Source organism: Triticum urartu, chromosome 6 (assembly GCF_003073215.2).
Source record: "Triticum urartu cultivar G1812 chromosome 6, Tu2.1, whole genome shotgun sequence".
In the NCBI taxonomy this organism is placed as follows: Eukaryota; Viridiplantae; Streptophyta; class Magnoliopsida; order Poales; family Poaceae; genus Triticum; species Triticum urartu.
This window is the reverse complement of record NC_053027.1, coordinates 485,093,489-485,110,807: the sequence shown is the minus strand read 5'-3', so window position 1 is coordinate 485,110,807 and position 17,319 is coordinate 485,093,489.

Below are 17,319 nucleotides of genomic sequence, written 5' to 3'. Positions count from 1 at the left end.
TCATCCTCCTCCTCTCCGCCAGCCGCTCTCTCAGGAGAGCTGGCTCCTTCATCCTCCTGCTCTTGCTGGAGGGGATTGTTGTTGTCTTCGGTGCTATCCGGAGTGTTATTATCTCCTGTGCCGGTATCACTACTTTTGCTTTTGCGGGACTTAGAGTGGCGCCGCTGACGTCGGCGCTTGGGTTGCTTCTTGGAGGGGTCATCCTCCGTTATCTCGTCGTCGTTGCCTTCATTGGGTGTATCCACCATGTATATGTCATACGACGAGGTGGCTGTCCAGTGCCCTATAGGTGCTGGTTCATGTTTGTCTCCTACATCATCGTCCATACCGTCGATGTCTTCGGAGTCGAAGTCGAGCATGTTGGTTAAGTCATTGATAGTGGCTACAAAGTGGGTGGTGGGTGGGCGTCGAATTTCTTCGTCATCTGCATCCCAATCCTGTTGGCCATGATCCGGCCAGGGCTCTCCTGACAAAGAGAGAGACCTTAGTGAATTCATAATGTTGCCAAAGGGCGAGTGCTGAAAGATATCCGTAGTGGTGAATTCCATGATCGGCGCCCACTTGGATTCGATTGGCAGGGGCGCGGATGGTTCGGGGTCCGGAAGAGAGTCCGGCACCTTGGAGTCACAGGCTGCATGGAGATTTATGCTGGTGTTCGGCTCGATTGCCATTGAGACTGCAACCCCTGAGGCGGTGTCTAGCCACCCGTCCTCGATTGGTGCAGTTGGCTCCGAGCTAAGGGTCAGAGCTGATGTGGGCGCGACCTCTAGAGTACCGTCCGGTGGCAGAGCTAGGTCATACCCATCGCAACCGTGCGGCGCGCCCGGCTGTGGCTCGAATCCGTCGAAGATCAAGTCCCCGCGAATATTGGTCGTGTAATTCAAACTTCCAAATCTGACCTGATGTCCAGGGGCGCAGCTTTTGATCTGCTCCAGATGGCCAAGCGAATTAGCCCGCAGTGCAATGCCGCCGAATACGAAGATTTGTCCGGGGAGAAAAGTCTCGCCTTGGACCGCAAAGCTATCGATGATAGTAGGAGTCATCAAGCCTAACGGCGAAGACACAGAGGAACTCTCAATGAAAGCACCAATGTCGGTGTCAAAACCGGCGGATCTCGGGTAGGGGGTCCCGAACTGTGCGTCTAGGCCGGATGGTAACAGGAGGCAAGGGACACGAAGTTTTACCCAGGTTCGGGCCCTCTTGATGGAGGTAAAACCCTACGTCCTGCTTGATTAATATTGATATATGGGTGTTACAAGAGTAGATCTACCACGAGATCGGAGAGGCTAAACCCTAGAAGCTAGCCTACGGTATGATTGTATGTTGTGATTGTTGTCCTACGGACTAACCCTTCAGTTTATATAGACACCGGAGAGGGTTAGGGTTACACAAGGTCGGTTACAAAGGAGGAGATATCCATATACGTATTGCCTAGCTTGCCTTCCACCCCAAGTAGAGTCCCATCCGGACACGAGACGAAGTCTTCAATCTTGTATCTTCATAGTCTAACAGTCCGGCCAATGGAGATAGTCCGGCTGTCCGGAGACCCCCTAATCCAGGACTCCCATAGCCACCCTCCTCCTCTGGGATAAGGGTTCGCACTTCTGTAAACACACACTCATATAATCCAGTCGACCACCTCAGGGCACCGACACGTAGGGTTGTTACTTCCTCCGAGAAGGGCCTGAACTCGTAAAACTCGTGAGTACAACTCCTCCATAGCTAGGATCTTGCCTCCTCATACTTACCCCCCATTCTACTGTCAGTCTTAGATCCACGACAGCCGGCCCCCCTAGATCCCATCTAGGGTTGGGGCGGCGGCCAAGGGGGGGAGGAGTGCCTCCCAAGTCAAGTGGAGGACATCCCCCTTAGGGTTTCCCCTCTCCCATGGGCATGGGCCTTGGGGGGGGGGGGCTGGTGCCCCTGGCCCATTAAGGCTAGGGAGCCCCCCTACAGCCCATGCTGCTATATTGGACGGGGTGGAACATTTTCGGGACCTCCGGACCCCTCCGGAATCCTCTGGAACCTTCTGGAAGCTTCCCGGTACAATACCGGAAAAACCGAACTTTTCCTGGAACCCGAACAATAACTTTCCATATATAAATCTTTACCTCCGGACCATTTTGGAACTCCTCATGACGTCCAGGATCTCATCCGGGACTCCGAACAACATTCGGTAATCACATACAAGTCTTCCTAATAACCCTAGCGTCATCGAACCTTAAGTGTGTAGACCCTACGGGTTCGGGAACCATGCAGACATGACTGAGACATCTCTCTGGTCAATAACCAATAGCAGGATCGGGATACCCATGTTGGCTCCCACATGTTCCACGATGATCTCATCGGATGAACCACGATGTCAAGGATTCAGTCAATCCCGTATACAATTCCCTTTGTCTATCGGTGCGATACTTGCCCGAGGTTCGATCATCGGTATCCCGATACCTCGTTCAATCTCGTTACCAGCAAGTCTCTTTACTCGTTCCGTAACACGTCATCCCATGATCAACTCCTTGGTCACATTGTGCACATTATGATGATGTCCTACAGAGTGGGCCTAGAGATACCTCTCCGTTACACGGAGTGACAAATCCCAGTCTCGATTCGTGCCAACCCAACAGACACTTTCGGAGATACCCGCAGTGCACCTTTATAGCCACCCAGTTATGTTGTGACGTTTGGTACACCCAAAGCATTCCTACGCTATCCGGGAGTTGCACAATCTCATGGTCTAAGGAAATGATACTTGACATTAGAAAAGCTTTAGCATACGAACTACATGATCTTGTGCTAGGCTTAGGATTGGGTCTTGTCCATCACATCATTCTCCTAATGATGTGATCCCGTCATCAACGACATCCAATGTCCATGGTCAGGAAATCGTAACCATCTATCGGTCAACGAGCTAGTCAACTAGAGGCTTACTAGGGACATGGTGTTGTCTATGTATCCACACATGTATCTGAGTTTCCTATCAATACAATTCTAGCATGGATAATAAACGATTATCATGAACAAGGAAATATAATAATAACTAATTTATTATTGCCTCTAGGGCATATTTCCAACAGTCTCCCACTTGCACTAGAGTCAATAATCCAGTTCACATCGCTATGTGATTAACACTCAAGGTCACATCCCCATGTGACTAACACCCAAAGAGTTTACTAGAGTCAACAATCTAGTTCACATTACCATGTGATTAACACTCAATGAGTTCTGGGTTTGATCATGTTAGGCTTGTGAGAGATGTTATAGTCAATGGGTCTGAACCTTTCAGATCCGTGTGTGCTTTACAAATCTCTATGTCATCTTGTATATGCAGCTACCACGCTCTATTTGGAGCTATTCCAAATAACTGTTCTACTATACGAATCCGGTTTACTACTCAGAATCATCCAGATTAGTGTCAAAGATTGCATCGGCGTAACCCTTTACGATGAACTCTTTTACCACCTCCATAATCGAGAAAATTCCTTAGTCCACTAGTTACTAAGGATAACCTTGACCGTTGTCCTGTGATCCATTCCTAGATCACACTTGTACCCCTTGACTAACTCATGGCTTGGCATACTTCAGGTGCGGTACACAACACAGCATACTTTAGAGCCTACATCTAAAGAATAGGGGACAACCTTCGTCCTTTCTCTCTATTCTGCTGTGGTCGGGTCTTGAGTTTTACTCAATACTCATACCTTATAACACAGCCAATAAATCCTTCTTTGCCGATCTATTTTTGAACTCCTTCAAAATTCTGTCATGGTATGTGTTCATTTGAAAGTACTATTAAGCGATTTTGATCTATCCTTATAGATCTTGATGCTCAATGTTCAAGTAGCTTAATCCAGGTTTTCCATTGAAAAACACTTTTCAAATAACCCTATATGCTTTCCAGAAACTCTACTTCATTTCTGATCAACAATAGTCAACAACATATACTCATCAGAAATTCTATAGTGCTCCCACTCACTTCTTTGGAAATACAAGTTTCTCATAAACTTTGTATAAACCCAAAATCTTTGATCATCTCATCAAAGCGTACATTCCAACTTCAAGATGCTTACTCCAGTCCTTAGAAGGATTGCTGGAGCTTCGCATACTTGTTAGCATCTTTCAGGATTGTCAAAAAACTTCTGGTTTTATCACATACAACCTTTCCTCAAGAAAAACATCGAGGAAACAATGTTTTGACATCCTATCTGCAAGATTTCATAAATAATGCAGTAACTGCTAACATAATTCCAACAGACTCTTAGCATCGCTACGAGTGAGAAAGTCTCATCGTAGTCAACTCCTTTGAACTTGTCAGAAAACATCTTAACGACAAGTCGAGCTTTCTTAATGGTGACATTTACCATCATTGTCCATCTTCCTTTTAAAATCCATCTGCACCCAACAGCCTTACGACCATCAAGTAGTTCTTCCAAAGTCTATACTTTGTTTTTATACATGGATCCTCTCTCGGATTTTATGGCCTCGAGCCACTCGTTGGAATCCGGGCCCACCATCGCTTCTCCATAGCGCGTAGGTTCATTGTTGTCTAGCAACATGACTTCCAAGACAGGATTACGTACCACTCTGAAGTAGTATGCATCCTTGTCGACCTATGAGGTTTGGTAGTGACTTGATCCGAAGTTTCATGATCACTATCATAAGCTTCCACTTCAATCGGTGTAGGTGCCATAGGAACAACTTCCTGTTCCCTGCTCCACACTAGTTGAAGTGACAGTTCAATAACCTCATCAAGTCTCCACCATCCTCCCACTCAATTCTTTCGAGAGAAACTTTTCCTCGAGAAAGGACCCGTTTCTAGAAACAATCACTTTTGCTTCCGGATCTGAAGTAGGAGGTATACCCAACTGTTTGGGGTATTCTATGAAGATGCATTTATCCGCTTTGGGTTCGAGCTTATCATCCTGAAACTTTTTCACATAAGCATCGCAGCCCCAAACTTTTAAGAAACGACAGCTTAGGGTTTTTCTAAACCATAGTTCATACGGTGTCGTCTCAACGGAATTGTGTGGTGCCCTATTTATAGTGAGTGCGGTTGTCTCTAATACCTAACCCATAAACGATAGTGGTAATTCGATAAGAGACATCATGGTATGCACCATATCCAATAGGGTGCAGTTGTGATGTTCGGACACACCATCACACTATGGTGGTCCAGGCGGTATTAGTCGTGAAACAATTTCCATAATGTCTTAATTGTGTGCCAAACTCATAACTCAGATATTCATCTCTATGATCATATCATAGACATTTTATCCTCTTGTCACGACGATCTTCAACTTCACTCTGAAATTACTTGAACCTTTCAATAATTTAGACTTGTGTTTCATCAAGTAAATATACTCAGCATCTACTCGAATCATCTATGAAGTAAGAACATAACGATATCCAATGCATGCCTCAGCACTCATTGGACTGCACACATCAAAATGTATTACTTCCAACAAGTTGCTTTCTTGTTCCATCTTACTGAAAACGAGGCCTTTCAGTCATCTTGCCCATGTGGTATGATTTGCATGTCTCAAGTGATTCAAAATCAATTGAGTCCAAACGATCCATCTGCATGGAGTTTCTTCATGCATATCTACCAATAGACACGGTCCGCATGTCTCAATCTTTTCAAAATGAGTGAGACCAAAGATCCATCAACATGGAGCTTCTTCATGCGTTTTATACCAACATGACTCAAATGGCAGTGCCACAAGTACGTGGTACTATCATTACTATCTTATATCTTTTGGCATGAACATGTGTATCACTACGATCGAGATTCAATAAACCATTCATTTTAGGTGCAAGACCATTGAAGGTATTATTCAAATAAACAGAGTAACCATTATTCTCCTTAAATGAATAACCGTGTGGCGATAAACATAATCCAATCATGTCTATGCTCAACGCAAACACCAAATAACAATTATTTCGATTTAACACCAATCTCGATGGTAGAGGGAGCGTGCGATGTTTGATCACATCAACCTTGGAAACACTTCCAACACATATCGTCATCTCACCTTTAGCTAGTCTCCGCAACCTTTTATTTCGAGTTACTAACGCTTAGCAACCGAACCGGTATTTATTACCCTGGTGCTACTAGGAGTACTAGTAAAGTACACAATAATATGACGTATATCCAAAATACTTCTGTCGACCTTGCCAGCCTTCTCATCTACCAAGTATCTAGGGTAGTTCTGCTTCAGTGACCATTCCCCTCATTATAGAAGCACTTAGTCTCGGGTTTGGTTCAACCTTGGGTTTCTTCACTAGAGCAACAACTGATTTGCCATCTCATGAAGTATCCCTTCTTTCCCTTGCCCTTCTTGAAACTAGTGTTTTAACCATCAACAATTGATGCTCCTACTTGATTTCTACTTTTGCAGTGTCAAACATCGCGAGTTGCTCAAGGACCATCATGTCTATCCCTGATATGTTATAGTTCATCACGAAGCTCCAATAGCTTGGTGGCAGTCACTATGGAGAACCATCACTTTCTCATCTGGAAGATTATATCCCACTCGATTCAAGCGATTGTAGTACTCAGACAATCTGAGCACATGCTCAACGATTGAGTTTTTCTCCCTTAGTTTGCAGGCTTAAGAAACTTGTCAGAGGTCTCATACCTCTTGACGTGGGCACTAGTCTGAAATTCCAATTTCAGTCTTTGGAACATCTCATATGTTCTGCGATGTTTCAAAAACGTCTTTGGTGCCACAATTCTAAACCGTTAGCATTACGCACTGAACTATCACGTAGTCATCAAAACGTGTATGTCAGATGTTTCCCAACATCTACAGACGACGCTCGAGGTTCAACGCACTGAGCGGTGCATTAAGGACATGGCCCTTCTATGCAGCAATGAGGACAATCCTCAGTTCACGGACCCAGTCCGCATAATTGCTACTGTCAACTCTCAACTAAATTTTCTCTAGGAACATATCTAAAACAGTAGAACCAAAGCGTGAGCTACGACATAATTTGCAAAGACCTTTTGACTATGTTCATGATAATTAAGTTCATCTAATCAAATTATTCAATGAACTCCCACTTAGATAGACATCCCTCTAGTCATCTAAGTGATACATGATCCGAGTCAACTAGGCCGTGTCCGATCATCACGTGAGACGGACTAGTCATCATCGGTGAACATATTCATGTTGATTGTATCCACTATATGACTCATGTTCGACCTTTCGGTCTTCCGTGTTCTGAGGCCATGTATGTACATGTCAAGTTGACCTAAGTGTATTGCGTGTGTAAATCTGGCTTACACCCGTTGTATGCGAACGTTAGAACCTATCACACCTGATCATCACGTGGTGCTTTAGAACAACGGACCTTAGCAACGGTGCACAGTTAGCGGGAACACTTTCTTGAAATTATTGCGAGGGATCATCTTATTTATGCTACTGTCGTTCTAAGCAAATAAGATGTAAACATGACAAACATCACATGCAAATCATAAAGTGACATGATATGGCCAATATCATCTTGCGCCTTTGATCTCCATCTTCGAGGCGCGGCATGAACACCATCGTCACCGGCATGACACCATGATCTCCATCATCTGTCTTCATGAAGTTGCCTCACCAACTATTACTTCTACTACTATGGCTAACGGTTAGCAATAAAGTAAAGTAATTACATGGTGTTTTCATTGACACATGGGTCATAAATAAATTAAGACAACTCTTATGGCTCCTGCCGGTTGTCATACTCATCGACATGCAAGTCGTGATTCCTATTACAAGAACATGATCAATCTCATACATCACATATATCATTCATCACATCCTTTTGGCCATATCACATCACATAGCATACCCTGCAAAAAGAAGTTAGACATCCTCTAATTGTTGTTGCATGTTTTACGTGGCTGCTATGGGTTTCTAGCAAGAACATTTCTTACCTACGCAAAACCACAACGGTGATATGCCAATTGCTATTTACCCTTCATAAGGACCCTTTTCATCGAATCCGATCCAACTAAAGTGGGAGAGACAGACACCCGCTAGCCACCTTATGCAACTAGTGCATGTCAGTCGGTGGAACCTGTCTCACGTAAGAGTACGTGTAAGGTCGGTCCGGGCTGTTTCATCCCACAATGCCGCCGAATCAAGATAAGACTAGTTACGGCAAGCAAATTGAACAAATCATCGCCCACAACTACTTTGTGTTCTACTCGTGCATAGAATCTATGCATAGACCTAGCTCATGATGCCACTGTTGGGGAACGTAGCAATAATTCAAAATTTTCCTACATGTCACCAAGATCAATCTAGGAGATACTAGCAACGAGAGAGAGGGAGTGCATCTTCATACCCTTGAAGATCTCTAAGCGGAAGCGTTCAAGAGAACAGGGTTGATGGAGTTGTACTCGTCGTAATCCAAATCACCGATGATCCTAGCGCCGAACGGACGACACCTCCGCGTTCAATACACGTACGGAACGGAGACGTCTCCCGCGCCTTGATCTAGCAAGGAGGAGGGAGAGGTTGAGGAAGAGAGTCCAACAGCAGCACGACGGCGTGGTGGTGATGGAGTGGCAGTTCTCCGGCAGGGCTTCGCCAAGCTCACGCGGAGGAGGAGAGGTATTGGAGGGGAGGGGCTGCACCAGGTGCAAGGGTATGGCCGCCCTCCCACCCCTCCACTATTTGTAGGTGGGGAGAGAGGGGGCTGGCCCCCCTAGATCCCATCTAGGGTTGGGGGCGGTGGCCAAGGGGGGGAGGAGTGCCTCCCAAGTCAAGTGGAGGCCCTCCCCCTTAGGGTTTCCCCTCTCCCATGCGCATGGGCCTTGGGGGGCTGGTGCCCCTGGCCCATTAAGGCTAGGGAGCCCCCCTACAGCCCATGCTGCTGTATTGGATGTGGTGGAACATTTTCCGGACCTCCGGACCCCTCCAGAATCCTCCAGAACCTTCCGGAAGCTTCCCGGTACAATACCGGAAAAACCGAACTTTTCCTGGAACCCGAACAATAACTTTCCATATATAAATCTTTACCTCCGGACCATTCCGGAACTCCTCGTGACGTCCGGGATCTCATCCGGGACTACGAACAACATTCGTTAATCACATACAAGTCTTCCTAATAACCCTAGCGTCATCGAACCTTAAGTGTGTAGACCCTACGGGTTCGGGAACCATGCAAACATGACCGAGACATCTCTATGGTCAATAACCAATAGCGGGATCTGGATACCCATGTTGGCTCCCACATGTTCCACGATGATCTCATCGGATGAACCACGATGTCAAGGATTCAGCCAATCCCGTATACAATTCCCTTTGTCTATCGGTATGATACTTGCCCGAGATTCGATCGTTGGTATCCCGATACCTCGTTCAATCTCGTTACCGGCCAGTCTCTTTACTCGTTCCGTAACACATCATCCTGTGATCAACTCCTTGGCCACATTGTGCACATTATGATGATGTCCTACCGAGTGGGCCCAGAGATACCTCTCTGTTACACAGAGTGACAAATCCCAGTCTTGATTCGTGCCAACCCAACAGACACTTTCAGAGATACCCGCAGTGCACCTTTATAGCCACCCAGTTACGTTGTGACGTTTGGTACACCCAAAGCATTCCTACGGTATCCGGGAGTTGCACAATCTCATGGTCTAAGGAAATGATGCTTGACATTAGAAAAGCTTTAGCATACGAACTACGATCTTGTGCTAGGCTTAGGATTGGGTCTTGTACATCACATCGTTCTCCTAATGATGTGATCCCGTCATCAACGACATCCAATGTCCATGGTCAGGAAACCGTAACCATCTATCGATCAACGAGCTAGTCAACTAGAGGCTTACTAGGGACATGGTGTTGTCTATGTATCCACACATGTATCTGAGTTTCCTATCAATACAATTCTAGCATGGATAATAAACGATTATCATGAACAAGGAAATATAATAATAACTGATTTATTATTGCCTCTAGGGCATATTTCCAACACTCTTGGCTACAATTTACTTTCCGTATCTAGACTAGCTGACTTTGGATTCAATATGTCCTATTTACTGAAGTAGATTGCCAAGTGTTTTGAAGAGATAATCATAATATGGTATTTACCGGTATACGTAGAGGTGATCTATGCATTGTTGATTTCACTAAAAAGCTTCAACCTAGAACTTGCTTAATTGCTAAATCTTCTAAAGGTTGGTTGTGGCATAGAAGATTAGGTCATGTGGGCATGTGAAATCTTGATAAGCTTATTAAAGGTGATTATATCCTTGGAGTGAAAGATGTTATATTTGACAAGGATAGACTGTGCAGTGCTTGTCAAGAAGGAAAACATGTTGGAGGAAGCCACCCCGTGAAAAACATCATGACCACGAGAAGACCGCTCGAGCTGCTTCATATGGATCTTTTTGGTCCAAATGCCTATAAAAGTCTCGGTGGAAATTCGTTTGGTTTAGTCATAGTCGATGATCTTCAAGATTTACGTGGGTGTTCTTTCTTGATGATAAATCACAGGTCCAAAAGATCTTCATGAACTTCGCTAGGAAGGCCCAAAACCAATTTGAAGTGAAGATCAAGAAGGTTCGCATCGACAACGGAATAGAGTTCAAGAATGCAAATGTGGACACCTTTGTTGAAAAAGAAGGGATTTCACATGAGTTCTCGGCTACGTACACGCCTCAACAAAATGGAGTTGTTGAGAGGAAGAACCAGACTCTTATTGAGATGGCGAGAACGATGCTTGATGAGTACAAGACACCAACACACATTTGGGCGGAAGTGATTGAGACAGCTTGTCATGCAACAAATCATCTATATCTTCACAAGCTACTCGACAAGACGACATATGAGCTTCTCACCGGTAAGAAACCCCAAGTTGGATACTTTTGAGTATTCGGCTCAAAGTGCTATATTCTTGATAAGCATCATCATTTGAAATTTGCTCCGAAATCTCATGAAGGTTTCCTACTCTGTTACGACTCAAACTCTCACACTTACTGTGTCTACAACCATTTCACTCAAAAGGTTGAAGAGACGGTAGATGTGAAGTTTGATGAAACTAACGGCTCGCAAGTAGAGCAATTGCCAATTGATGTAGGAGACAAAGACCCTTCAGAAGCAATCCAAGACTTGTCTGTTGGCAAGATTCGCCCAACGGAGGTGAAGGAGAGTACCTCGTCCGTCCAAGTGGAAGCTTCTACCTCACCACAAGGTGAACCACGAGTTGACTCGGAGGCATCCACAAGTGGGACACGCCAATATGAAGAAAACGAGGAAGTACACCAAGATGAACCTCATCAACCTCCTTCTCCACCTCCACAAGAGAACATCAACACCAACAACGAAGAAGGCCAAGAGGAAGAACAAGATGATGAAGAGGATGTTCCACCCCGACCCAAACAAAAGCTCTCATGAGTTAGAGCAAGAGTTTCAAGAGACCATCCCACCGAACAAATCTTTGATGATATCCAAACCGGGAGAATCACTCCCTCTAAAACTCATTTGGCTAATTTCTGTGAACATTATTCATTCATCTATAGTATTGAACCTATGAAGGTTGAAGAAGCACTTGATGATCCGGACTGGGTGAATGCTATGCATGAAGAGCTACACAACTTTGAGAGGAACCAAGTATGTACGTTGGTAGAAAAGCCGGACAAGAACCAAAATGTCATTGGTACCAAATGGGTGTTTCGGAATAAGCAAGATGAAGATGGACAAGTTGTATGCAACAAGGCCCATCTCGTTGCCCAAGGCTACACTCAAGTCGAAGGTATGGACTATGGTGAGACATATGCCCCCGTTGCTAGACTTGAGTCCATATGCATCATACTTGCTTATGCCAATCATCATGATATTACTTTGTATCAAATGGACATTAAAAGTGCTTTTTTAAATGGTGAAATTGAGGAGGAAGTGTATGTTAAACAACCTCATGGATTTGTTAATCCTAAGAAGCCTGATCATGTTTAAAAACTTCACAAAGCTCTTTATGGTCTTAAACAAGCTCCTAGAGCGTGGTATAAATGCTTGACCAAGTTCCTTATTGAAAAAGGCTTTGAGATTGGAAAAATTGACTCTACTCTTTTTACTAAAAGGGTTAATGGTGAATTATTTATGTGCCAAATTTATGTGGATGATATCATATTTGGTTCGACTAACCCTTATTTTAGTGAAAAGTTTGTAAGGCTAATGTCGGAGAAGTTCGAGATGTCTATGATGAGCGAACTTAAGTTCTTTCTTGGTTTGCAAATCAAGCAAACTAAGGAGGGTATCTTTGTTTCCCAAACAATGTATACCAAGGACTTATTCAAGAAGTTCAACATGCAAGAAAGCAAAGATATGAAAACACCCATGCCTACTAGTGGACATCTTGACTTGACAAAGGATGGCAAACCGGTTGACCAAAAGATCTATCACACATTCGGTCTAACCAAGTTGGGTCTTTTGTGTGTAACAGATAAATTTTGTGTTTAGGATATATATACCCCTCCACCCTCCTCTCCATCAGAGAGAGAGAGCCATCCTAACGTGCCTACACTTCCAGCATTCATTTTCTAAGAGAGAATCACCTACTCATGTGTTGAGACCAAGACATTCCAATCCAACCACAAGAATCTTGATCTCTAGACTTCCTCAAGTTGCTTTCCACTCAAATCATCTTTCCATCATAGCCAAATCTGTGAGAGAGAGTTGAGTGTTAGGGACACTATCATTTGAAGCACAAGAGCAAGGAGTTCATCATCAACACACCATCTATTACATTATGGAGAGTGTTGTCTCCTAGATTGGTTAGGTGTCACTTGAGAACCTCCGTCAAGATTGTGGAGTTGAACCAAGGAGTTTGTAAGGGCAAGGAGATCGCCTACTTTGTGAAGATCTACCCATGTGAGGCAAGTCCTTCGTGGGCGATGGCCATGGTGGGATAGACAAGGTTGCTTCTTCATGGACCCTTCGTGGGTGGACCCCTTCATGGACTCGTGCAACCATTACCCTTCTTGGGTTGAAGTCTCCATCAACGTGGATGTACGATAGCACCACCTATCGGAACGACGCCAAAAATCTCTGTGTCTCCAATTGCGTTTGCACACTCCAATCCCATGCCTTTACTTTCTTGCAACTTGCATGCTTTACTTTCTGCTGCTCATATACTCTTACCATGCTTGCTTGAAATGTATTGTGAATGTTTAAACTTGTGCTAATACTCCACCTTAACTTGAAGAACTTAAAAAACTACTACTTTTCTTTGTTGAGGGTCTGATCACCCCCGCTCTAGACACCTCTTCATAATCCATTCACTTATCTAAAGCTTAAGATGCCAGGGCCGAACTGTGTCATCACATTCAATGGGAACACAAAATGCTCGATCCAAACCAAGGAGCAGACCACGACCTTTGCAGCCGAGGTACAAGCCGCCGAGGATGCAACAAGGGCCCGAGCTACGTTAAGTGGCCAGGCCACATAAAGCTTAAGAAGTATAAATTTCTCCTCAGGACAAAACATTGGTGGCCCTAAATAGGGATACACGCTTCACTACCCCCTTTACACGACTGAGGTTTATGTTCCTCGGATACACAACTTCACGTTGAAAATTACATGGGAGGTGGCGGAGCACTGCTCGGATAAACCGACATGTGCCTCAATACCCCCGGTGATCAATCCAAGCCCTGCTCTAAAAGCATAGAAGGCTTGACCAATGGCCGATTCAACGGCTTTAGAGCTGATTCCAATAAACCTACACTAATTTCGGTTTTCAAGGCGATTGCCATTTTAAATGCTTTCAAGTGTCGACGGGTTCCACTGTAAGTAGAGATGACCTTCCTCCTACTGGACGAGGAATCGCTGATCAACAACACAGAGGACGCGCACCGGTAGGTGAATAAAGGACGTCAAACCAGTCGATTGAAGCTTTCCATTTTATATATCCTCCTCAGATATCCGTTATCTTACCATTTGTATCTTTTATTTTACATTTAGTTCGGATTGTTAGGTTAGATCCTTTTCAATGAATAAAGGGAAGGCCCAACTTGTCAGGCCACGAATACACTCATGATGCATCCTTTGCCCTTTTTGGTTCCTAACCCGAGCATAGCCCTCGCGATACAAATGATAGGATTCTAGAGGATCAACAACCTTGATAGGGGGTTGTATGTCAGTCTGGCCCCATGAAATATCCAAGGTACTATAGAAATTCCTCGGGCCCAGGTTCTAGGTACTTCGCACTACATGCATCGATTTCGAGTTGTGTATTTGGTCAATAGCTGAGTTGGCCCGCTCCTATGCTTACCCTTATGTTTGAGCAATTCGGCTAAGGGTTTAAAGGGAGCACCACTATGATTGTTATTTCTGGTTTAACTGGTTAAGTACCTCGGCTGGAGAAAGTTGGAAGCTGACTTTCACAACAAGCGTAAATTGGTCGGCGAACAGACGACAATGTTAAACCATCCACGACCGATGGCAGTTCTCCGTGTAAAACAAAGGGCCTCTTCTCTTAGAAAAGGCTGAATTGTGGGTGGTTCGACCTCGGATGACCCGAGGATCTGACATACCGAGGATATTAACTTGCTTCCACCCAATGCTCCTAAGGCTAAGTGTGTGTTTTAACCTTATACTCTGATTGCCTCGTTCCTACTGATACAGCAACCATCGGGCACCGAGACGTCGACTAAGGGTTGAACATCAAAACAAAACACCCTAAGTATAATGTACTAAAGGGTGAAAGCCACAACTAGCCAAATACATCTTCAAAGAGCCGCGGTTGAGTCAAAATAAAGCATAAAGCAAGAAAGGAAAATGCACTTTTCATTCACAAATTAAACTTGTGTTTCCTGCATACATACATCTCGGCATATCTGAGGAACAATATAAAGCACTATCAGTCAAGATTCTCTATAATTGTATTCCTCGTACACTTCCTCTCGGACACCCGAGCAGCGGGCATAGCCGCATGTAATAGGTCTTGGCCTCTCGCTGTTTTCCCTCTGGACATCTTCGCGCACGGGCTCCAGGTCAAGTTTCGGCCACCATGTCAGCATGGCCGCAAATGCCTCCCGAGCACCCTCCGTGGCCCGTGCAAGCTGACCACTTCCACAGCTCGACTTTATCCACAACTCTTGAAGGTGCTACACCAACAAAAGGAAACTAGTAGTTGGAAGAGGGGAGTTCGGCCATAGAGCAAGGCATAAATCCTCCATAATAGGCTTGGACGCTCGCTGGAGCTTGGCCAGCTGCTTCACACGGTTGCTAAGGAGTCAAGGGTGCATCATCTCTTGGAACTGCATCAGAAAGGGAAACGTTTAGCTACGGCGGACCGGCTAAAGATTCGGCCGGACACACGCGCTTCGTGCAATCATCTTTTAATCGTGCGCCTCACAGCCCCGCGCAAGTGGACACGTAGCTAGACCCCACACACCGCTTTGCGCCTTTACCTTATCCCCTTGCGTGAGCTGAGCTCCACCACTCATTCTTCCCCTCTCTACTAGAATCTCATCTCTACTTCCAAAATCGAATAGCACAGAGCACATCGCCATGGATTCCTCTATTGCTGCACTGCCCGTTTCATCCCGCTCATGAGTTGATTCCGAAGGCATTGAATCAACTGCTCTGGCAGTTGCAGATAGAGTTGCGAAGGGAGGGCGTCGGGGTGCTGCTATAGGAGACGGGCGAGCGGCAACTGGGATGTTGCGTCCACGGTGGTGGGGGGGTCAAGCTGCCAGTGCGCCGCCCGTCTGCGTCCGGTTCAGGAACTAGCGAGTTTCAGTGCCACCACTGGCTCCGCTGGGTGCTGGAACCAGCAAGTTTCGATGCTACCACCGCCTCCGCCAAGTGCTGGAACGAGTGATCTCCGATGCTGCTATCGGCTATGTCCGGTGCTAGAACTAGCACGATGGCGAGCTTCGACCGATGCTGGAACCAGACGCCGTCAAGAACTGCTGGGAGCGGCAATAAATTTTGCTGGAACTGGTAGGAAATTTTTTTGCGCACAGGCAAGATAGTTTTTGGCTGGTGATCCCACTTTGCTGAACCATAGTGTGTTTTTGCTGGAACCTGTGTACCACTTTGCTACTACCGTGGTTGGTTTCTTTTGCTGGAACCAGCCCCGATTGTTGCTACCACTGTATTTGGTTTTTGCTGGAACCAGGCTCCTACTACCTTCTTTAGATTTTGCTGGAACCAGTCAGAATTTTGCTACAACCATATCTCTATTTTGCTGGAACCAGCCCTGATTTTTGCTACTACCTTCATTTTGATTTTGCTGGAACCAGCCCTGAATTTTTGCTACTACCTTCTTTTGATTTTGCTGGAACCAGTCAGAATTTTGCTGCAACCATATTTCTATTTTGCTGGAACCAACCCTGATTTTTGCTACTACCTTCATTTTGATTTTGCTGAAACTAGCCCCGAATTTTTGCTACTACCTTCTTTTGATTTTGCTGAAACCAACCAGAATTTTGTTACCATCGTATTTAATTTTTGCTGGAACCATCAATTTTTTTGCTACCACAGTCTTCTACTTTGCTAGAACCAGCATTTTTTGTTTTTCTACCCTGACTTTTCGGTTGCGAGCAACACTATCGACGCCACCGACGCCATTGATGCTGCAACCTGGGGTGGGGCAGCTCCGGGGAGGAATGGCATCGTGGTCGGCACTGAGAAGCCACCATATTTGCAACATGAACGCGACAAAAAAGTTGCAAATGAGGTCTACAGCCTTTTTTTTGCAACTTGATGATGATGAGCGTCGACGGCGAGCGACGGGGGTGAGGGCGGCGACGGCGGCCGGTCCGGCCACCTAGCACGAGGTCGAGGAACGGGCACTGTGTGAGGAAAGGAGGGTGGGCCGCCATGTTTTTCTACGCTTTGTGTTTTTTGAAATGCGGGCGGGGGATGAAAGAGATATGGGGGAACGCATCTGACAGTCAAGGGCGTGGGGATCCAATGGCTCGCGCGTGACCGGCCCAAATTTGGGCCGGTGCGCCGACGCAGAGTACTGGCCATCCAGAAAGCCTTTTGGCCGGTCGCGTCGTTGCGCCCGCCAAAATACTAGTAGCACACATCCTCCATACCGCGCGGGAGGTCCGAGAAAACCCCTGACAAAGTGTCAATTTTGCCTCAAAGCAAGTATAATAAAATGACATAAGTAGGTTATAAGGACTAAAATATTATATCTTTGCTTAGTCGGAGGGGATAAAAGAGGAGAGAGAAAAAAAACGAGCTCTTAGTTAGTAGCCGGCTCTAGCACGAGTCCCAAGACGCTTTGTGAGGTTGTAAGATGGGCCAACTACTAATAAAGTAGTACACATATAAAACTTACTATTTTACATGCCGGCTACATGGTTGG